The sequence below is a fragment of the Micrasema longulum genome, unplaced genomic scaffold (genome assembly GCF_059751315.1).
Source record: "Micrasema longulum isolate JH-2025_06_02 unplaced genomic scaffold, ASM5975131v1 h1tg000453l, whole genome shotgun sequence".
Classification (NCBI taxonomy): Eukaryota; Metazoa; Arthropoda; class Insecta; order Trichoptera; family Brachycentridae; genus Micrasema; species Micrasema longulum.
The window spans coordinates 926,952-952,215 of record NW_028277652.1 but is presented as its reverse complement, the minus strand read 5'-3'; the positions used below and the strand labels follow the sequence as shown (position 1 = coordinate 952,215).

General features: G+C 30.9%; 1 protein-coding gene and 1 long non-coding RNA gene across 2 annotated transcripts in view; one reads left to right on the top strand and one right to left on the bottom strand.

Moving 5' to 3' along the window:
- Positions 1–14,397, top strand: part of LOC148281486 (uncharacterized) — a 281,181-nt gene extending 266,784 nt beyond the window's left edge. The window contains exon 3 of the long non-coding RNA XR_015822343.1: positions 13,349–14,397. This is a non-coding gene — a long non-coding RNA (uncharacterized LOC148281486). The remainder of the gene's footprint in view (positions 1–13,348) is intronic.
- Positions 1–25,264, bottom strand: part of LOC148281485 (agrin-like) — an 808,766-nt gene that overhangs the window by 576,580 nt on the left and 206,922 nt on the right. The gene's annotated exons all lie outside the window — the stretch shown is intronic.

The following is a 25,264-nucleotide window of genomic DNA, read 5'->3' as shown; positions in this document are numbered from 1 at the left end:
TATTCTAAAAGTAACAAATAATCGAAGGTTGGACCCATGTGTCCGCATTTTATTCAAGTAAATTTGACATTGAGGGTAAAAGCGTCATATCGTTTTGCATGCAATATAAATATACGTACTTTCTTCGGTATATTTTTATGGAAAAAAGATAAAGAAAACAATATTATTTTAGATATTACTCGATATATCTTGAAATGTTTCCCGCCAAATTGTGCGTGTACCGTTGACCTACACATATAAGGTTTCAAGATTACGATGTATATTATTTAAACATCTCACATTCGGAGTCGAGTTGCTACGGAACATACTCTTTGATCGAGGAATAAAATTTAATATGTTAGGAAGGCTCACGCGAGAGAAGCCTCATTTTGTAACGTTACTTTTTTGCCAGGATTGTATAATCGTACTAGAACATTCACCAGTTTTAATGAATTTATTTAAGCATTTGTGTTTTTCATACGATTCTCTTAGGTGTTTTTTTTTCTAAAACATCGTAAAAGAGATTTCTGAGAGCGCCCGAGTTCTTATGAGAATAAACAATTTTTACTATTCATTGTACGAATCAGAATTAATGCATTAATATTAACTTATAAAATTCTCAAAAAAAGTGAAAAAAGTGATAAAAGAAAACGATTTTTTTTAAATTCCTTTAAAAATATAATTGTTTGGATATTGCTTCATAACTTATAGTTTTTGTAATCTGTTTGTATCTTACCAAATTTTTTTCTATTTGAAAGTTTAACATTTTTAAAACGTTCTGTTTTCTGAAATTATCTTTAAATAGCAAAATTCGAAGTTCTTATAATTAGGCTTCCTTATAACTAACCATTTATATTATATTATATTATTACGTATTACTCGTTGAATATAAATGTAGTTATATGCGCAATTAGCAGAAACCTTACGGTAATTATAATATAGTATTTTAGTGCAGAAATATCCACAGACAGCAGCGCCATAAGAGGCCATATAAAGTTTAATTAATAACACGCTGTTTGTCAAATTTTCCGGCTGAATACACTCACGCCTTCCAGAGAAAACCAAAGATTAATTACTAAGGGTGACTTGTAGAATATTAAGAGCAAGCCAAAATTATTACAGGTAATTCTGTTACCACTACCTTCTAAGTTTCGTTAAATAGTGTTATGTTTTAAAAGCACACGTTATATTAGACGTTGATTTATGACGCTTTACAGCACGTTGTAAATAACATATTAATCTAGTTGACTAGATAAAATAAACACAAGTTTCCAGGTGCTGACAAATTATGTTAAACGTTTTACATTACTCTAAAATATTTGAAAAAAATTGAACATGGATAAACGAAAGAAAAAGTAAAAATTTTAATAAGTATATTGATTGCAATAAACCATTGATATTAAAGTTATTTGTTTTCCACTTTTGTACCTGCTTTATTGCTAAACAATAGTTTTCAGCTACCCAAAAACTGACTGGTGAAAGTTTATCATGATGTGTATTTATTAACATGTACATAGTTAAAACTGAGTAAAAATGGATTGACAATTAATGACACCCAATTGAATCATGTCAGATTTGCAGATGACAAAGTCAATGTAAGTAAAGGGATGAATAAACTAGATAACTTATTTAAGGAATGACATGAACTATCTAAGAAAACCGAACATATAAACTTGCAATAAACGAAGATTCCGTCAGATAGTAATGTCGTAATAGATGGAAACGAAATTGAGTTTTTCGACGAATATATTATAATTTCATTTAAATTATTTATTGACAATTCTTGATGGAATTCCATTGTAATGATAGAATAACTTATATTTCCATATAAGTTATTAATTTAAAAACTACTTGGTACACTTCCACTTATTTTACTTTGACCAATTAGCGCTTTCACCCTCTAATGGGCATCTTCAGACTGGTGAATATTATACAGTGTAAGGGTAACAGAGTGAGACAAATTATTGAAACATGTGGTGGTGGCGGTATACTTTAAGAAAATATTCTATTATATGAAATATATTTACTGTTTTATTACAATGTATAGGGTCTAACTAAGGGGGCTAATAAGGGTGAGTTTTTAAATTCTATCTGCTGATTTATTAAAATTCTATCGCTTTTATTTTTTATCCTATTTATTTCTAAAATTTCCAATCTATCTAATTTTGGACCTTTATGTCCTACATGTAAATGTTTTTTGTTTTATCAAAAGTATGTTTGAATTCATTTAAATGTGATGCATAGTTTGATAAGTCGTTATTTAATCTATGTGAAGCTAAATGTTCTTTCACTCTGTATTTAATAGCTCTCCCGCTTTGTCCTATATATGAACCAGGACAAGTACATGTTAGTTCGTATATTCCTCTATTTTCCAATTTGTCGACCTGATCTTTACTATTAATTAATGTTTGGCCCAAAGATTTTTTATTATAAAATAAAACTAAAAGATTATTTTTATGTAAAACTTGTTTTATTTTATTGCTAGTATTTTCGATATAATTTAATTTTACCCACTTTTTATTATAATTAATATATTATTTATATATAAATATATTATTTATTATAAAAATACATAAACAAGGTGACTGGAATTGAACCCGCCTTAGCAAATTTGCATACAGAAGAGGTTATTTGATAACTATTGGACCTTTTTTTCCTTAGCTAAAATTTTATAGTTTGGGAGTTATGTCAATTTTTATTCAATTTGGTTTTAAATGTACTACTCTGTAATTTGATTTTGAATGCACTACTCTGTACGCCCTGTGCGATTTGTCGTATACATGTAGGTACAGGGGGAGAGTGTAAGGAGTTAAAGGAGGGGATGAGATTAACCCTGTCAACCGCTACCTCCTCATCTCTTCTCTCTTCTGGATCCCTGCTCCCTATGGTGACAAAGCCCTACTGATATTATGCTCAGGCACGCGATATGCAGTGTGAGCAAAAGTGATGTGGTTTTTTCCAAATATTGAATCACACATGTCTATCGAATAAAACACAAGTAATGTGTTTTAACATTTCAAGGGGATATTAGTAGTTAATTAGTTTGGAAAAATGACTTGAATTGTGTTAAATATATTGTTAGTTTAAAAAAGAATGTACATATTTAAGAAATCAATAAACTGATTAAAAATCATCAAAGAGTTTTAAGGTACATTAAAATAAAAATATATTTAAAACAATATTTAAAAAAATGACAACAGAATTTTAATAAAAAATTACAGAACGGTTTCTCTTCTGCCATATAAATTTTACAGATCCAAAGTTATTTAAAAAAAAATTTCGATAATAAATAATAAATATAAAGAAGTGCAAATATAGTTATAATATTATTTAAAAAACACAAAACGATTCGAACTTTTTGAAACTATAAACAATTCGTCTGACAAGGAAATTTTCAACTTACACTTCATTTAAGAATAAAATTATCTTGAAATCAATCCCAAATTTCTGGAAATTTAAACTATTGTATTTTCTAAATTATATGAAGTGTAAACTTTGTAAATTTTTTCACGTTAAATGACAGGCGCCGTGGCGCAGTTGGTTTAACGGCCAACCGTAAAACTGGCGTCGCGGGTTCGATTCCAGCCAGTTGCAAGAAAAAAATCCAAGAAAGATTTTTTTCTTAAGTGGTCTGGGTGTTGTGGTGTATTTTTCATTACCTTCTTCCAAATCCTTTTTATCCTACCTGCTGACAAACCTCAAAATAGAGGCTTAGCGGGATATTCCTTAAAAAAAAAAAACCAAAAATTTACTCTGTATAAAACCACCATGTGGATTTTTTAAATGTGTAGTGATTTTACAGAAAAATAGTTGATATTTATCAGTTAAATTAATAAACGTAGTATTTTTATACGGAACATTATTTTTAAATGACAGATTAGTCACCAATTTCTTTATAAATCAACGAAAACCTAAAACAAAACAATCGTAACTTCATACCTCTCGTATTTGAGATAACGCTTCGTTTTATACGTGACGTGATAAGTATATTTCCCTTTTCACCATAAGCTGTGTATAAAGGATAGTATGTGGATGGGATACATGTTTCCAAAACTTTGAATTATGAAAAAAGGTGTAGAAAATATAATTTACAAAATGTTACTAAGGAAAACAGAACGTTTTAAGTACTGTTTACAAAATGCAGGTGGTTTTCAAGTTACACAAAGGCATGAAAATGAGACTGTCACTTTTCTCCTGTTTATGAGGATTGTTATAATGCCGCTAATCTCCCTTCTGTGTTTACGTGATCAGACCAGCTGATTATGCGAATGAACAAAGAAATTAATTATGGGAACACCCATAAATTCCTTTAATAAAGGCTAAAACCTCATAACGGTTCTCTACTTTCCTAAACAAATTTGTTTGACGGGTCCATCGTGGATAATCCGCACTGGGAAGTAATTTCCTAATTTCAAACATAGAACCACGAATGATAATAAATCTGTTTGATAGCACCTCCCACTACTTTGAAAATTTAATTTTGTTATGTAAACACTTTTGTAACGTAACAACGTTTAAAATTTTTAAATATTAATTTATGTTTAGGGAAACCAAAATTATTTTTATTTCAAACAAATGAAATGTTATGTGCAGTTACTAGTCAATAACTTTTATTGTTTTTGAAGGTTTTTTAAATTGATCTAAAGATCGTAAAAAAAATAGATAAAATTTTATCATAATACATGTATTATCTAGGATTATAAAAAAATATTGGGATAAGAAAACAATATGTGGCTCATTGCTATTGGATCTTAATTATTTGATTTTACAAAACCGGAACGAATTTTAACATAAAATTGAAATAAATAAGTTCAAAGTTAATTAGAGATTGATATATAGACCAGCACCTAATAAATTTCATCATTTTTTAAGCACAACAAACCAAATACAAGACCTTACCTTTTGGAATCAATAAATCACATCAACAAGCGTTTGTAGTATTGTTAATGATACTTTAATAACATTGTTCACACAGTTACGGTACGGTCAGCCTAGACCCTAGACCAGTTTTTCAGCGGAAAGGAAGTCTATAATATAGTCAAACTAATTTAAGGTTTTATAAATTTTTGAGCACAATACTTATGAATACGTAAACAGGGTGTCTGGGGAAGGTACACCGCCTTCTATACTCAGGACGCCCCGCGGCGGCGGCAGACTGAAGCAGGTGTTAACAACTCTACAAATTTGCTTTGTTATTAAAGATGGCGTTAATTACATGTATTTAAGTGAAACAAAAATTTAAATTAACAAAGCTCAAAATTATCTCATTTACTCATCATTTCGTTTTTTGGAAAAATTGATGGCGGTCGTCAAACAATCGCAGTTTAGTTAAATATGTCGCGGGCGATTAAAATGGCTCCTAAAAGGGAATCTTGTTTGGTGCGTTTATAAAAATTAGGGTGCTGGTAACATGAATGATTACTGAGCAAATCAGTACAATGTTTTTTAAACTACGCGACGAGAAACTGATTTGAAAGGACGCAAAACATAGCAGCATATATAAGAGTGTGTTTCAACGCTGACAATTTTTTGCTTATCTTTTTAACTAAACTACATTGATGAATTTAATTTACTTGGATAATTTGTACGTAAATAGCCGAGAAAAAGCGTTTTTGGATTGTATTGATTACAAAAATATAATACAAAAAATGAATTAACTTCACCTTCAAAATATCAGTTAGTGTACTTCACCTGTACTAGGTTCATACGATGGTAGAATTTTAGTTTCAAATTCATAGTAACACACGGCTACTTTGATAAAGTAGCATTTGATTTCAATGTAGCTATTTTTCATTCTAACGGAAGTAGTAAAATTAAACCGTCTCTCATTAAATTGATTTTGAACTCTAAATTTTGATTTCAGACTTGACAACGGGGAGGTTACCTAATTAAACTGAAATTCCCGACTTTTTGACAGGTCTGTCAAAAGCTGAAATGAAGAATTTTCAACATTATTTCACTCGTTTAATCAACAAGTTTAAATTGGCCAACAAATGAGATCAAAGGTAATGAATTTCTGTAGAGAAATTAATCATATTTTTACTTACAAAGAAGGTACTATAGAAAATAATAACGCATAATCTAAAGGTAAGACTTTTAACTAGTAGAATTCTGCGGTCCCCTTTAAATGTTTACCTAATATAAATTATAAGTTTATTATTCCAAGAGAATAAGATTTAAGCCCTTGTTTTCCATTACTACTTGAGTTACTGGGAAACGACATGAATAATGTAAATGTAATTACATTTGTCATTTTTGCCAGCCTTTTTACATTTGTTTTAATGTTCTTTAGAAATCACACGTTAAAATGAAAGTACCGAGTTAGATGAAAAATTTAGCTTTCAAATTTATGTTTTTGTTTAACTTTTTCGGTTGTAATTTGGCCAGGTATTTATTTTCATGTTGACAGCAACACTTTTTTGAATATGTAAAAAAAAGTTCTGAACACGAATTGATTTAAATAGTAGCTGTTATTCATAAAAAAATAGAATGATAAAACATATCTACCGGGTTGTGGTACCGTGGCTAGGTCACGAACTCACGGATCAGAGGTCCGTGGTTGGCCCATTTCACATGTATTGTCTAAATCCACACGGTACGGTAAAATGAGAGTGAATAGAGATTAAATATATTAATTTACAATTTGTTCAGCAGCTACATATAGGTGAAAATATAGCAAAATGAAATCAAATAGAGGTTAGTTAGGTTAGGTTAGGTTTGGTTAGTAGTAGTTAGTTAGTAGTTAACTGCGTAGGCCTGGCATTGAATGAATAAAAACAATTGAAAATAATTGTTAAATGATAAAAATCAAGCAAAATCAAAACATTTGTTCGTCCAAAACAGCGAAAACGGTTTCATATAAAAAAAACATTATTTCAAAACAATTATTCTTTGTAAACAGCTAAACTGTTACTGTAAATAAAAACTAGTCAGAATATTAAATTAATCAGTTTCCAAAAAAAAACCGTTTTTAAGTGCGATGGCCAAACCGTGGTTAACCTCCCCCCCCTCCTTCCCCCCTCTATCATGAACACAAAAAAGTGGAACTGTTTCTATTTTTTTTTTGGTTATAACAGGCTTTAGAGCAGTGTAAGGCGTAACAAGAAGAATTGTACTTATTTTTGTGGTGTAAAACCATAACTTGTACTAAATTGTTTGCCTACGTTACTCTATTATTTAGAAACAATTTCACAAAACAGTTTAATTAATGAGACAATAACAGTTACTGCTACTCCTTTTAAATGACTGAAACGCTCATCTCTAACCAGAAAACAAACATTTATCCATAAAAATATTTCTTTTTATTGACTATATTTATTGATTCAAAAGAGCTGACACATGTTACATTTTTTCTATGGGACATTTACGTAGGGCGTTTTGTTGTACCTTAGTCTTTTACAATATAAGTACATAAATATTTAACGAACATTTACCTTTTGTAGTATTTTTCTCTGTATTTACATGGACGATAAAATAACACTTTAATCATACAAAAATACATGCACAGAGTCCCTGAAATATTTGTAGGTGAGTAGATTATGGCTGTACATAATATTACTTGAAGTATACGGTGAAGCTTAAAAATAGATAAAAAAAAAAAATAATTTTAGTGAAAGCATTAATCGGACAGAAAAAAATAATGAGAGAATTTGGAAGTCTAGACGTTTACTGAGATATTGAACTGTTTTAAATTCACTTAAAAAAACACCGTGTCTGCCTTGTGGTCAAATTATCAGCGCGTTTACCATCATCTTAAGGCTCTCGGGTTAAACTTCCGCTTAGTTGATATAAAATATTTATTTTAAAAAGCACCTGAAGCGAAAAACTGAACATTTTATATTTATATCCCTAACAAAGTATTGATCAAGGTACGCTACGGGTAGTGTTCCAAAATAATGCCCTTTGCACCACAATATGCAGAAAAGGAATGATGAAAATGATAAACAACAAATACTATTCCACGTGAACTTGAAAAAAATGAAAATGTAGGTAAGATTCCAACGAATCTTCTAAAGACGGTGTTAATTTCTATTTTTTTAGTTCACCGGTGACAAATCAATTGAGATATGTGTGTATGTGCTTATTTATAAAAATAAATAAATTAAATTTTCTAATTGAATTCTTTATGAGAGATCGGTCCGCAGAGGAACCGGTAGTGAATGTAGGTAGCACAACCAAATAATGAGCTAAATTTAACAGCCAAAAAAAGTCTTTCCATACACTACAGCTTAATCTAAACATTCAGTTGTTGTTTGAATGTTAAACAGCGTGAAATTTTGGCACCGTAACCAGCCAATGACAGATCATAACCTTTGTAAATGTTTAAGATAGCCATGTTCGCTTCTCTAAAATGTTCTCGATCTTTGTTGTAATGTGTTAAAATACATTTTTTAATTAAATCAGGTTGTGGTACCGCCGCTAGTGTCATTCACTCACAGATCAGACGTCCGAGGTTTGAACCCCACTGTGTCCCACCATGATTCCCATTTTTTAATAGTGAGTTATTTACAACTCGTTGAAATGGCCCCCAACATGCAGTTTTTGAGAACAATTATAAGAACGCAAATATTTCTTAAAATAAAAATAAAAACATTTAAGTTTATAAAAACCTTTTTTGTACCCACAAGTTTTGCGCCACCGCGTGCGTTATGGAAGATGGCGGTCTCGCTGTGTGAGTAATTTTATTATGTATACCTTCACATTCCTCCCGTTGTATTGTGAACCACAACGTGTCCGGACTCACCTAGAAAATACAACCCTTTTTACAGAATAGTCTGATTCCTAAGGACAACAATGGAAGGATTCCCCATTATGGATTTTAGTGTGTTATAAACGTAATACTAACATCACTTTATTGATATTGTATTTTCTGACGATGCTTGAAAGGTAATGTATGTGTTATAAAAATGAATGTTTTTCTTTATCATAAATAAATTTATGGTGTAACAAACATTATTTTAAAAAAAAACCCTTACGATACACGCATTAAAACAATATAATGTCTGTATCCGGGCGGACGAAGAGTACAGTTATATTATTCATATTTCAATTTATATACATATTTTTTATATAACTTTACTTTTTTTATTTTTATATCAACAAATAACTTCATTATTTTTGTTCTAAAAAAATCATCCTGAATATTGACATAATATACATAGGTACATACATGTATGTGTATTCATGAGTACTTATATTTTCATTGTTTTTTATTACTTTTTTGAATTTTTTTACTTATCTTTAAATTTATATTTTAGGCCGGGGCTTTCCTAACCATTTTTTTCAATTATTTTACAAATATTGATAAGGGGTTTATAGGTTTCCTCATTAAGGTTTGAAAATAAAAAGATAATTTTTGATAATCATTGTTCAATAAGTCTACTTATATTCACTACACATTGTCGAATACATACAATTCTCACACTTCCATACATACATAACACACACTCTCACATAATATATACTCACCCTCACTTACATGTACAATAATAACATTGATACACTAAAACAAGTACTACCCACATATTGAAACCATTTTATAAATTCTAGAATGTATTTTGTTTTTATGAGAAAAAATAAAGTAAATAATAACTAAATTCTTGTCAGACGTCGACCCTCGAGTAAAACAATAAATTTAGTGGAGAAAAGACTGCCTCGTAGTGAAGTGTTTGGCGAGTTTTCCATCCATGCTAAAGGTTCTCGGTTTGATTCCTGACAGAGTCAATGTGAAATATTTGATTAAATGTAGGTTTTAACTTGCAATATTTCAATCAATTGGACTTGTGTCTGTCTCGAGCTGTGCTTGTGGAAATGACTATCAATCGGTGCTATTGGACAATGTCAGAGATAAGATGCTTAATGGTTTGACAGGGGTCATGTGACTAGCAGTACGAATTTCGCACTCTCGTCGGTTTGTTTGGACTTGGGTATTGCGTTGGGAGCAGCTCAGATGCGCGGACGCCTAGGTGGGTTAAATATGCCGGAACCAGCAACTGTTCCAGTAAGATGCTGTGGTACCTTCCAAACGGAACGCATACTTTCTCTTGTTTTGTCCTCCGCTTACGGGTGTGGTCTTCGGATTCTCTGTCTCTGTTCTCCTAGGAAGTTCTTCTTTATTTTAGGTCGTCCTCACATTGTAAATAACCGTGTTTCAAATTTTGTTTATTGTAATTTGTAAATAGGTACTCGAAAATTTGTTATTTTTATTTGTTAGCCTGAAATTGGTTTTATTTTCTGTAATTTTTAACAGTGCAGTATATTATGCTCATTTGTTTTATTATATAAATACCTAATTTTAAAAAATAAAAAAATACCGTCTTATACTATAGTCTTTATTGTCGGCCTCGTGGTGTAATTAATGGTCAGCGCCTTTGCCTACCATTCAAGAGGTCTCGAGTTCGATTCCCGAGATGGTTGATATAAAATATTTGTTTAAAAGGGTGTTTCACACCAGAATATTTCATTATACCTGGACTAGTACCTGCAGCGTAAGATTGATCATCTTACCTTAATACAACAAAAAAATGGTGAAGATGCGCTGCGATCGGGGTACCAATGCAGTGCCCTATGCACCATTAGGTGCAGAAAGGGAATGGTGTTGATGCTTTTTAATATTTTCAATATTTTTGTACTCTATTATTTGTGTGAATTGTTTGTTTTTTTGTACGTACTTTTTTTGTGAATAAAAAAACCGAGGCATCGAGGGTATCTTGAGAGGTGAGGATGACATGGTGGCTTCTGTCCATACATCCTCCTCCCTCTTTTTATCTGCATAGTGTTTATATTCTTAGGGTATATTTTTGATAACTTTCCTCTTTGTGCAGCTCATATAGAGTCAGTTTTTCAAATACGTATTTTTGTCTGTGATACAAATAATAATAATAATAATCATAGTTTATTAACAAAATAACAATTACTTTATCTACTACATGCACATTTAAGTAATAAATATCTCTGAATCATGTCTAGTCTGCCTAACTAGGTACAACTTGTTTTAAGGCAGACATTTTTATACAAAAATAAACAATAACATTTCTACCTTCTAGTTTATTTACTATACAATTAAACAATATTGATTTATACCATTTATTATTTAAGAATGTATTTTCAGTAAATTTTCCGATTTTTCTTGACCGAAACTGAGTAACCTATTTTTCACATTTTTGAAAAATTGAATCCGGGCCATGGTTTTACAATGTTCGGGTATCATATTAAATATTTTGGGGCCCAGAAACTTGAAATTTCTTTGCCCGAATTCAGAGTTTTTGATACACCCCATGACCCATCCTCTAGTTTGACTTTTAGTAGTGTGGGAGTGTTCTTTTTGGCATTTGGAAGAATAAATTGCTTTCACAAACATTATTATTCTAAAAATATAGATAATTGCCTCATATCTAAGATCACAAATTCCTCAAAAAACTTGATGCTCGGGTACCTGAAGGGCTTTAAAAAAAAATATTTTACCGATTGATTTTTGAGCACATTCGAAAGGGTTTTAACATTGATTTTTATATTGATAACAATGTCTTTTGACATACATATATCTTTCTGCTTAAAAAAATAATGGATGACATGTCGATGTTTAAACGTAGGCAGCATTATATATGTTATACAGTGTGTAAACGGACCACTTAAATCATCCAATGACAGGTTGTAAGCCCTGTAAGTGTCTAAACTTCCATATTCCTTTTGCTGTAAATTTCAAGTTTAATACGTCTTAATTAATTAATTTATTTAATGCACAAAATACACAATTTTATCATAGAGCACAATTATACTTGTTAGAAAATTCCGTGTTTAGTCGGGACTCTTAATAAGACAGATAATTTAATGAAAATTATAATTTCAATTAAAAAGCTCTTTTGGCGAGCGATATCAAATAACATTTTTTGTTCCTTTATCTTGCAAAAATAATTTTAATTCGATTATTCATAAAATATTCATTTTCTTCCCATCAAATGTTATAAATTTATAAATTATAACCTAAAACGAACACTACTTAAAAATTTTATTAAAATTCCTACAAAATGTATTTGATTTTTAACCTACTAAGTGATTGAATTCTCACCTTATACTCAATTACAAATTATTCCAAATATGTTTTTTTTTATTTAATTACTCAAAAAAATTACGAAGTCAGCCTTGTGGCCTCGGGTTTGATTCCCGATATGGTTGACATAAAATACTTATTTTAAACGATTTATTAAATGTAAAATATTTCACAGTCCTGGACTGGTTCCTGAAGCGTAAGACTGGCCATCTTATCTTCGTGTTGGAGAAAGAATGAATAATCAAACCTTTTCAACGGTTGGAAGGTTTTTTGCTTTGAAAAATGATGAATAATGCATATACCAATTTGTTTTTTTTTTCAAATACAGCGAAAAATTTTACTATGCATTTGACCAATTTTAACGATTAAAGTCTGGCTGACCACACAACCTAAGATGTGCATTTTGCAGAAAACAGCCAGCCCTAGTGAAATTCCGATTTATGTTGTGTCATTTATATTAGGGTACTTACTTGTAAAGAATCACTGAATTCTTATAATTAGAAATCAAACACTGATTTGAGTCTACTGAATACTTTATTTTATTTTTACAAATATAAACATATAAAAATAAAACTTCGTGACAATTGTTTCGCCTTATTAGGGCATTTTCAAACGAATGTGAAGATTGTTTGGATTGAATGTCCTTATATAGTTATACAATTCAAGGTACTTAAGTAGAAAATAAAAATAATCTTATGAACTATAGCATGTACATTAATCATAATTGAGGGAAAAACCGATGGTTAAGGGTGAGGCTAAGTGTTTAATAGGTAATGGGGAATTTAGGTATTTATATTTGAATTTCGGGGAAAATATAACAAAGTAAGTATTTATTGACATACAAGTATGTATTGTGAGATAATTAAAGAAGCCTTATAGTTTTGTAAATTTAGATAATTGTTGTCGAAAAAAATATCAATAATATAATAACAGGTTGCTGTTCATTTAAATTTTAAACAATTTTTAACAATTGTCACGAAGTTTTATTTTTATATGTTTATATTTGTAAAAATAAAATAAAGTATTCAGTAGACTCAAATCAGTGTTTGATTTCTAATTATAAGTTTAAATATGGAGTTCTACAAAATAAACACCAAATCAATCAATCACTGAATTCATTTGTTGAAAGTAGTAAGTTTAAAAAAATATATATTTAAGGGGGAATTTAGATTTTTGTAATTTTTTTAAGTTTGACTGACCACACAACCTTAAATATGCATTTTGCAGAAAACAGACAGATCTTATATTGAATGATATCTTATTTAAACTCTTACGGTATGAGGTGACATTTTGTATTAAAACATGTTTTTTTCAATTAAGGGTGTTTTTAATTAATGAATTTATTAAATAAAAATGCTCATCTAAGATTTCTCTACTAATATGGGTGTTATCTGCAAATTGAGAAAGCCGTTTTTGTGAGCAACACTATTTTCCCAAGGTGATTTTTACAGATTTTTTAAGACAAGTGCCGTGGCGCAGTTGTTTAGACGGCCAACTGTGAAACTGGCGTCGCGGGTTCGAATCCCGCCAGTTACAAGAAAAAAAAACGGAGAAAGATTTTTTCTCAATTAGTCTGGGTTTTGTGGTGTATTTTTCATTACCTTCTTCCATATCTCCTCTTTCTCACCTATTGACAAGCCTGAAAAATAGAGACTTAGCAGGTTATTCCTTTAAAAAAAAAACAGACATCGTCTCGAGATTGTTATTAAAAAAATGTGTAATTAAAAAAGTGGCCTGGCTGCTTAGCAGAACATAGAATTGATTTGAAATTGAAACTGCACCCGATTACACTAATATCTCTTTTTTTTATTGTAGACTCGCTGCTTTCTGCATAACTACATGAATTTTTTCCGTTTTATTTATATTGTTCCCTTCAAAACAATCACGATCGGTTATAATTTATTATTATGTCGGCGTATTTTTCAATCCTTGATTCGTTCTTAATCTCTTCTATGGTCGCGAAACATCGTCCTTTCATAGTCATAATATCAGAGAACAGGCAATAGTCGCAGGGGGCCAAGTCCAGTGAATAAGGTGGATAGCCATTAATCCGATTAGGTTTTAGGTTGTCAAAAAGTCACTAATAAGCCGCGACGCAGAGCGGACATCTATCATTTTTGCTCTGAAATAAACTTTAAAACTCTTAAATTACAACAAAAAGCGTCTGACTGGGTTGTCTGTCAAAAAGCAACTACCCTTCAAAAATGGTCGAAAATTGACAGATTTATAAAAGATATATGTACCTATTTAAAACAAAAGAGCTCTTACTCTTACAATTGAAAAAAATGTATATTCTGAGTACTTTTTTTTATCAAACCTCGTAGGTTTGAGATGCTATTATGAATTAATCGTCCAGTACTGTAAATGGTGGTATATAAAAAAATAATACCACGCGTGTGAATGGGGGATTTTTCTCACTGCACAGTGCCATGATAAATAGTTTACGTGATGTTGACTATTAAAAATACATCAAGTCTAATCATAACGTCACATATGTGCGTACATGTAGTACGAATACTTGTATACGAACGCGTAGACATGCGAATATGTGAGTTTGTGCGTGTGTGTGTGTGCTATAACTCTAGGAATACAACATTGCCTAACATGATATGAAGCACGATACGACAAGGGACGTAAAGTAGCTACTCTAAATAGTTTTACCCATACCTGATGAAAAGTAGGGGTAATTTATTTGAATAAATCCGTAGCATGTGACAACAAAATAAATTGTTTTAATTAAATAACAAATTTAAAAGCTTCAATTAAATTAATTTAACAATAGAATCACTATGTAAAGCGCCCTTGAGGTATTTTATTACGAAAATGGCGCTATATAAGTTATCCATAATAATAAAAATAATTTAAAACTGCCAAAATAATGATATGTAACTTATAGGCACTCACAATAAATATGTTCATAGAATCCATAACGAGTTGCCACAAACACTGAAAAATTGAAAAAATAACGTTTATTGTATGTGGGTATTAAAAACGTCTCATTTTAATATATATTGTTTACATGTTATGTAATATATAACATTTTGTAGGTAGATAAATATATATACGAGCATACGGCCTCCGTGGTGTAGTGGTCAAGACGCTTGACTCACAGACGGAAGGTTCCGGGTTCGATTCCCGGTGAGAACACAAAAATTAAAATGTGATTTTTCTCAAGCCTGGGTGTTCTGTGATGTGATTCACCACTGTAATTGGGCCTCCTGGCCTGTTGTGGTGCAAAAATAAAATAATAAAAAATAATAATAATAATATGTAAAACTGTTTTTTTTTACAAATAATACATAAGAAATGTAATGACAGATTTCTTATATCTGTGTTATCTATAATTTATTTATCTATGTACAATGTTTAAATTTATTTCTGAAGCACAATAATTGTAAACAAATTACGAGAGGGATGGAGGATACCTTAAATAAGGGAATATGGAAGTCTAGGCATTTACAGGGCTTATGACCTATCGTTGGCTGGTTTAAGTGGCCACTTTAAACACTGTGTAACATTCACTATTTTGCCCCTGTTTGAATATACATATTTCTTCAACTCTTCCATCTGTTGATTTTAGTGAAGTTCTTTAACTTAAGTTTTACTTAACTCAGCTCTTTAGCTGAAACCTTTATTGTTGTGAAGAGATTTATCTGACTGAATTATTTCACATACTAAACAACGCCTGAAAACAATTTTTCCTGTTTTTAAACTTCTTCTTGGACCGGTTGGTTTTATTATTTTATTCATATGTTGGAAATGACAGAGGAATGACAAGGAAGGAAAAGGAGAGAAATGTATATCTGACTGAATTATTTCACATACTAGGCAACGCCTGAAAACAATTTTTCAATTTTCACAATAATTGTCTTAATCTATTGCAAAATTCTACGTAAAAGTAAGTATTGGTTTAATTTTTTTTTTTAATTTGTCACATTTATTTAAGAGATTTTTGTTTGTTTTCATTACATAGGTATAGTAATTAAGTGACGTAATTAATGTTCATTGTAATTGTTACCGTAATCGTTATTATGATCGTAAACATAATTTTTATCGGAAATGGGGGTAATTTAATTGTAAATGAAACTGGGATTGTAAAATTGAATTTTTCCGTAAAAGTAAATAAAATGAATTTCCCTGAGACAGAATAGTTTTTTTTAATAAATTCTTACAAATTAAAATGCAGTAGTTAATTCAATTGTAAATATAATTGTAATTGTAAGCGTAATAATTGTTATTGTCCCAAGCAAATTTAATTATTGTTATGCATTTTAATTGTTGCAAATATTTGCATTGCAATAAATGACTACGATATTGCATAAGTTAATTGTAATTAAATAATATTTTTGTTGTTATTTTCGAATGTAAACTTTTACGTTGACTTTTGTATTGTCCCGTCGCGTCGTCAAAAATATGATAATATAATTCGTCGATGGTCAAAAATATAACTGATTCAAAAAATGATAAAATAATTTAAGAAATAGTGAGAATATTGCTTGGAAAAATATTTTTTTATGTTAAAAGCGATAAAGTGGGGACTCGATCTTCCCATGATGGGATTTAAAACCTACAATAATACCCCTGGGTCACAATCTGACTTAAACAAAATGTATGGACGTCAGAACAACCTTATGGTTAAAATAATTGTTTTTTTAAACACATGTATGGTATAAAGTGATAATACTGACCTCGGAAATGATACATGCACTGCAATTTGAATTAAATTCATCCATACAGTTTATATGCACACGATTCAGAATTTTATCTTGATTGTCAAGCATTAAAAACTATCCTCCGGCGTTAAAATTTTTGACAAGCAGCTGTTTTAAATATGGACCTTGCGCTTTAACAATTTTTCAACGCTGGTTTTATATAAACAAAAATTAACATTTATTTGCCAACACATTTTTGTGTGTATTTGGTATTCACATATTATGGTTTCGCGAAGGTTTATTATTTCTCTTAAATAAAAACAAAACGTACAGTATTCATGATTTTTAACTTAAAAAAACGATAACAGTATGACTTTTTACCATCAAAATTGAAATAACCAAAACCTCTTTTTACACGGTTGATATATTTCACGCAGTACCGTGTAAAAAAAGTGAACTATAAAAAAAGTAAAAAGTTTTCTTGAATAAAAAATCAAAAACGATTTATCGTCATTTTATCAAAACCAAATATCTAAAACAACTTTATACATTATAAGAAGAAAAAAAAAACAAATAAACAATATTTTCTTAAGTCAACTCCTGTATAGTTTTTAAGATCGTATCCATCTCACTTCACACTTCCCGTCATTAAAAGAACACTTGACTTATTAGCTCCATTATATGTATCAATAAGTTATAAATGTAAAAATGAAATGCAATTTAATTTATTAGTTAAGTATATCTTAATAGAGAATCTTTGAAACGGGTTGGTAAAAAACATTTAAAATAAGTGATTGAAAATAAGGTTATTTTATATTCATTTTATTATGATGAATAAAATTATACAACTCACAGCACGCGCTCGATGGCAAGGTGCAGAATTGTCTTGAAATTTTATTTCTGAAATATGCTCTGTTAGAGCCTCCATCGTTGGAAAACACTTTTTTTTATAGTTTCCTTGTATTTTTTGGAGTTCATCATACCTTGAACAAACTCAAGAGAACCTACTCCATGAGCCATGATGCAGCCCCATATCATCACATACGACGAATGTTTAACAGTTGGGAGGATGCATTCATCACTATATCGTTTACCTTTTCTACGACGTACTGTAGTCTTTCCATCCGACCCGATTAAATTGAATCAAGATTCATCTGAAAATACGACCCTACACCAATCATTCACAGTCCAGTCGCGTCTCTTAAGGGGCCACTCTGGTCTGTTTTTCTCCATTTTCTTAGTTAAAAAGACGCCTTTTTGCCGGTTTTAACGCACTAAATTCCATTTCTTTATTTTTTCTTTGAACTGTACAAACACTCACTTGCGTGGAATTTATTTCCTGCAGTTTGGCGTATATGTTTGATGCAGATACGAAACGATTTTTAAAACTAGTCGTTTTATTACGCGCTCATCTCTATCAGACAACTTGAGCTTCCTTCCGCTGCCTGATTTTCTCGTAAGGTAACCAGTTTGACGATATATTTTTTAAAAGTCGACTCGCAGCAGCTTCATTAAACTCCACTTTTCTAGCAATTTCGCGCACAGAAATGTTTTCTTTCACAAGAGTCAATATAATGTTTTTAATTTCCACCGAAATATGTTTTAGCCCGGACATAGGTTTTAACTTGAAATAATTAAGAAATTGAGGGTAAAAGGTATGTTACTGCAAGACAAAGATCTAAAGTACCGTTATAAAAATAGAAAGTGTCCGGGGGTTCAATGGTCAATTCCAGGAAAATGTATAATTATTGAATTTTACCTGAATTTTAAGTGCGGATTTTTCATTGTCGCTAACTGTACATAAATTCATAAAACATATTTTTTTAAATTATTTTATTTTAAATATTTTATTTTTGACATCTAGTTAGCATCTCCAATCCGCGGCATGCATCTTTTCTGACTACCTACGACCAATGTCGTTAAATGTAACAATAAATTAAATGATCGCAGTTTAAAAAAAAAGAGTTTTTAGTTCATGTTATGAAAATCTATTTAAAAACATAAGTACACATCAGTAGGACATGATTTGATTTGATGACAGTGCTAATTTTCACTCACACACAAAACATAGTGATGTCGCGTAGCCCGTACATGACTGTCATTTTGAATATTAACAAATAAGAAATTAAAGCCGCCTTAAGTAATTTAGTAATTAGTAATAAAATTAAATTATTTTGAAATAAAGTTAAGTTTGTATTACATGTGTGTAGTTTATTTTATCTGTTTATAATTTTTTTCTTAAAATAAGAATAAAAAATATCGGATGTCATTTTGATGTGAATTTTATGATGCCGATTTCTGTGAATAAACAAATATTTTTATTTGTCCCAAATAATATAGTTTTTGTTTACACACCTATAAAATATTATGTTATTTAAATAAAAAATGTTTTAGAACAATGTTTTTTTAAAAGGAACCACGAAAAATCATAAATTAAAAATAGAAAAAAAATCTTTTGTCATGCACATTGATCAGAGAAAGGGATAAAAAAATAAAAATTTACAATTTTTTAGTTAGTTGCAATGATAAGGGTTAATGAGCACCGTACTATTATGGCCCTGAAACCTTGAAAAAAGTCAGCTAGAATTTGGTTAAGAAATTCATTTTCATGACAGTATCATAGGTACATAGGAACATTTACTAAAAGCTGAGACTTTTTAGCGCATTAACCGAAATCACACAAGGTTTGTGGTTCGACAGACGTTTGCATAACGCAACTAAAGTACAAACACGATTGCTCTTGTTATTTTATCACAAGTTAGTATAATCGTCATGTCTAGAAACATAGACAATGGTGATAAATGGAACGTTTTCCTGAACATGAACACTTTTCAAACATTCGTATTTTTACGAATGCCTTCATGAGAATAAACTGTTTCAAATATAAATTGTTTTACTTCAATCAAAACATATCTACTGTTGGAGTAATAGTTCAGTATTTGATTAAAGTAGAAACCTTCAATATTTCAACGGTGTTACTTTGATCTTGCGCGATACTATATTCACCATGCTGTCGGTCAGTCCGTCTACCACGTGACCAGTTGTTCTTCTCTTCGCCGCTCGAGGCGCTGCTGGCGCGATAGCTAGTACCACGTGACCAGGGACTTTAAAACGCTAGTAATACTACAAATAACTATAAAAGATAAAAACCAAAACCGTGAAATGTCTTTTTTTGAACTGCCTTAATATAAAATTATTAGGAAAATAAGAAGCAGGACCCTTCAACTCTGGAACGATCGCTATTTGAGTGAGACAACCGGAAGTGCAACTAAAATGTTTTTCCCTACAATTTTTCATGCCTATGATTTCAGAAAAATGCAAAATGCTGGCTACGAGCTCACCCAGATGCTTACGGGTCATGGTGGCTTCATGAGCTACCTGCATCGCTTCAAGCTCTCAGAGATCGACAGCTGCCCATGCGACGATGAAACTCCTCAAGATGTCCCTCACCTGTTAATGCATTGCCCCTTTTTCAGCTTTCAAAGACAACAGCTGGAGGCGCGATGCAGAGGCCCGGGTGAAGATCTATGCAACATCCCGTCGGTGATAGGTAATAAAGAACTCACACGAGAGGTAGTATCATACATGATAAATATAGCGCAGGAAATTGGTAAAATAAACCAAAGTAGGGAACAAAATGCCGAACACTACTCTTGTGGAACGGAAGGCCTGTTGACTACTGCCAACAGGCCGGCTTCTTCTGAAGAGTTTTATGTGGTTTCCTCTCCACATGAGCAAATGCTGAGAAGTTCCTGATTAGCCCACATTAATATATCCCTCCTGATCCCAATAGTTTAGATAAATTTTAAGATATTTACTGGCAGAAAAATCCACTTTTTGAAATATAAACCTTGTTTATTATAAGCAAGGTAAATAATAAAGCAACTCCCATATAAATAAAAAAAAAAAAAAAAAAAAAAGGCCCTTAGAAAATGTCCGGGAGCAATACTCGCAAGATTTTCGTTTTAAGTTGACAGTATTGTCATCAATAAATTAATAATAATAATAATCATTTCATGATCATGTCATACCATATATATGTGCTATAAACTATTTAACATTTAAAAAAAGAATGGCCGACGCTCAGACGCTGTAGTCTTGGTGGGCATTTTTTCCAATTCATGTTATAGCTTAATTTTAAGATGTAGTTTTCTAAAGTGTATTTTTGTTATTATATTTCTATGTAAATAATATATGTATGGAAAAAAAATACAAAAACAGGTGAGTATTTTTGCAAATTAGGTTAAGTCGAAATGTTTGATTTTCTAATGTAAATTTTATTATATTTCCAATTGAATAATTGGGTAAATGAAAATATAATTCATTTTATTCATTTTTATTCATTTATTAGTTTATACATACAATGTTACAAAGTGGCACAAAAAACACTCTGAAAATTCTGCTAGTACTAAGAGTAGGCTCAGTATATGAAGAGTCGGCAAGCCAGAAATATGAATACGCCTAATGTTGCAATCGGTTCCTATATGGGCAAATGCCTGTTCTAAGAAACCGATTTGTTGCGGCAAATATGGTTTTCGAATATGTTTCCTATAAATAAAAAACAATATTGAAGAAATAAAAAAAAAACAGTTCTAGCCCAAAAGAGAAGAAAAGAAAAAAAAAAAAGTTTACATTAAATGTAAAAATACAATTAAATACATAAATAAAGAGCATACATACTTCGCACTTACATATACACATACATACATATATACACACATATACATACATATACATATATATACACACATTCATACACAATATATATGCACATGCGAAATTTAAACATTTAAAAATACGTAAGACACAAATTTTAAGCAGTCAATATTAATTACATTAATGCAGAGACAGAACTTAAGGTGAGGAAAGTACATTCTAATTTCAAATGCAGAGATTAACCCGAAAATGAAGACAATAGATTGTACTCTCTTCACCTTAAGGTTTGTCTCTGCACACGGGCATAAGTTTGAAGGTTTAGTAATCATATGTTAATGTGTTAGTGCCTGTAAGTAAACCAAGTAAACATACAAATTTCGTTTGAGGTAGTCACAGTGCGCCAGTGGCGAATGGTGATTTTATTTACAGGTAAGCTATTAAAAAAATCATGTATTTGTACCTACATAGAAGGTACATAATATAATGTAACTAATATATACTATCAATGGATATTTTTCTGTGGTTCTGTGTGATACAAAAACTCTTTTCCATTAATTTATTATATAATAAAAAATACCACTATGAATTCAGTCGATATTAGGTATTCAATTGAAATGTCAACTGGCCTAATTGTTCTAGTATTGAATAGTACTAAAAATGGCCGCGTGGAGCGCTATATGTCCTGTAATATGACGCATGAAAGTAATTATGGTCTTATGTCAAAAGTACCATCTTAAAGAAAAATAGTCCTTAAGGAACATTGTTTGAAATACTGATTTCCAAATCAAGAATCTTTAAATAATTTGTGTAATCTTCAAGTTTAATCTAGGAGAAAAAACCTGCACTGGGGTTAATACATTCAAAATATGGTATACTTTTACATATGAAAAAATAAGCTGGAATAATCGGCTAGTTTCTTGGCTCACCGCGCTGGGCGCGCTTTATTAAAATATATATTTATATTCGGATAAAAATACAATATGATTTCAAATAAACGTTAATTATTTATTTGTTTTTCTGTAAATAAAGTTACAATAAAACATTATTATAGTTAGTCAAATATAATGGTAAGCACGGTAGTACACGGTTCGCCCCTGCACTGCGCACACATAAATAAATTCTATCATCTGGCGCGTATTAAATATTTAATTATTTAAATTTTATTTAGTATTTGCAAATGAATGTAATTTATAGTTTCTGCACTGGAAAATTCTGTGTCAAAGAATAATCTCATTAAATCATCTATCGAAATTGGTCAAAGTTCGAGGACTTTTTAACCACGTCGATAAATATCTGTGATTGAGCAACATAGTATTATTTCTACATCTTCAATACCACACAAGTATATAACAGTATGCTTACTTCTTTCACCGACAGGCACATACACATTGAAATGAGCTTATTTAACTTTTGAAAGCACTGTCAACTGAAAAATTGCGAAAAATGTTTCATTAACGAATCAAATTAATATTTTTATATGCTCACTTTACATATTTTGCATCAATTTCATTACAATCCGAGCTTCCAGTTTCGACACTGATTTGAGTCTCGGAACTGAGACGCGACTCGGAAACCAAGTCTTCAAATTTCGATACTTTCCGAGATTTTGAGACTATTCGATACCAACGATAACTCATTAAAAAAATATTAAATATATAGAAAAAAAAACACATTTAAGGGGTTGAATAAAAAATAGTTGTTTTTATAGAATAGTTAATACTCATTTAAAAATAATCTTAAAAAATACTAAAAGGCCGATCTCTACCAAATAGCGATGTCCGCCACCAACCTGTTAAATTAAAAATAGATATAAGATTTATTTTTAATATTGATAAAAGATTATATTTTTATAGTCACAATTTCATTAATCTAGATTCAGTAACACAGTTATATAAGCAGAGGTAAGCGTCCGCGGAACGTATTTTATTTACTCGAACGGAACCAAACTTTTGACATGGTGCGTGTTGTATGGAACTCAAGTTTATACTCGGTCAAAACGAAATGCCGATCATTCAACTCTTGCAAAATGCCAGTACTCCTATTTGGGTGTGAATCTTGGCAGCTTACCAAAGTTCAAAACACCAAACTTCTGAGTTTCGAGAGGAAGTGCTTGAGAAGAATACTAGGTATAAGGTGGTTCGATTGTTTAACTAACATTGAAGCCCGAGAACGGACGCAGCAGCTCCTATAACGAGCGTTTCGAGGCTGCGGTGGTGGACCTGGCTTGGGCACGCTATGCGCATGCCTCAGAAGAACCTAAACCCGAGTTGCCTCTTATTTAAACCTGCGGGCTCACGCCGTCCTGGTAGGCCATCAATGACGACCTTTAGACTTTATTCGGCGGAATGAAGGGGCGCTGGATTGACGTGGGAAAAAGCAAAAATGCTGGCTGGCGATAGGGTCTCCTGGAGACAACTGGTGATGTCTACATGCTCCACTTAGGAGCGGATGTGGAAAGGAAGAAGAAGAACCAAAATACGACCTGTATCTAAATGAGATTACCCAGCGAACAACATCTCTTGCTTATGATAGACTATCCCTTTAACACCAGCAGTGAAACTCAGAACGCTCTAAAGGGGGTAGAGAAAGCGATACGTTCTCTATCCCTTTGAGATCGTTCAGAGTCGCACTGCTGGTCTTGAAATTTTGATACTTGTATCTCGAGAGTCTTGATATTGAAAATATCTCGAGACTCCCGAAATTTCAAGAGTCTCGATATTGAAAATGTCTCGAGACTCCCAACATTTTGAGCATCTCAAATTTCGAATTGGAACCCTAATTACAATGTTAACAATAATTGGATGTTGTATGGCGAAGTATGAGTTCCGATATTACGTTAGTTTACTAAATATGGTATAAATGTGTCTCTGGCAAAATTCACTCAAACCTGCAAAAGCAAACTCTACTATATATCTACGTCAATTTTTAATTATTGATGTGAAATATTTTTAAGCAAAATGGTTTTTGTTTGTGTATTAAATGACAATTAAACTTTCTGAAACTCGCATTAAAAATATGAAATTCCTCCATAGGGGATTACTAAAGCAACAATCGCAACTAAAATATTTGACAGTACGATAGATTTGTGCTCATTTTTAATTGATTTTTTTTTCGTATTCTATTTTTATTATCATTATGGAATGGCGCTATTAAAAACAAATGCCATATATTTTTAAAAGCTGCTATTTTTGTTTACAAATTTCTTCCAGGTGCTTGAAAATTTTGGCCTTTTTGATGACGTAGTAGGACAGAGTAACTGGCTTTTTTATATCAAGTTAATACAATAAATGGGTTTTTGTAATGATGATTTCAATTGTTTACGATAAAAAAGCGTCTACAGTGCAAACATCAAATTACAAAAACAACTAAATATTTTTTTGTGTTTTTTATTTAATATACCATAATTTAATTTCTGTCCAAAAAGAGACAAACTTCTGTGTTTGGAGAAGGACTTACATTGAAATAATAGTAAATACAAGTTTTAAAATTATTTTATAAAATAAAATAAAAATGCATTATCATTTTTCAATAGTCCTTACAAATCATCAAGATGTACTTCTAGAAATACTAACAGCATTGTTGTTTGCTTTTAGATTGTTTATATAAATGAAACATTTACTTGTAAATTATTGTGAAGTTTAAGTTTGGGAAAAATATCAAACTGTTGATTATATTTTCTGGTTGGTTGTTATTTTTAATACGTAAAGGGCTCATTTCATCACAAACCTGGCCGTTGGATGGGGTTTAAGGATCCAATTAAGTTAATCTGTTACGTTCATTAACAAAGAAGGTCCGTCCGGATATTGTCAACAGCTTAAATAAATATGAATAATTTAATTGAAATAAATATAGAATTTTCATTATTATAGATAGAACAAACGTTTATTTAAATATTGAAGTGAAAACTCAAGATTTTAGGTACTTACCT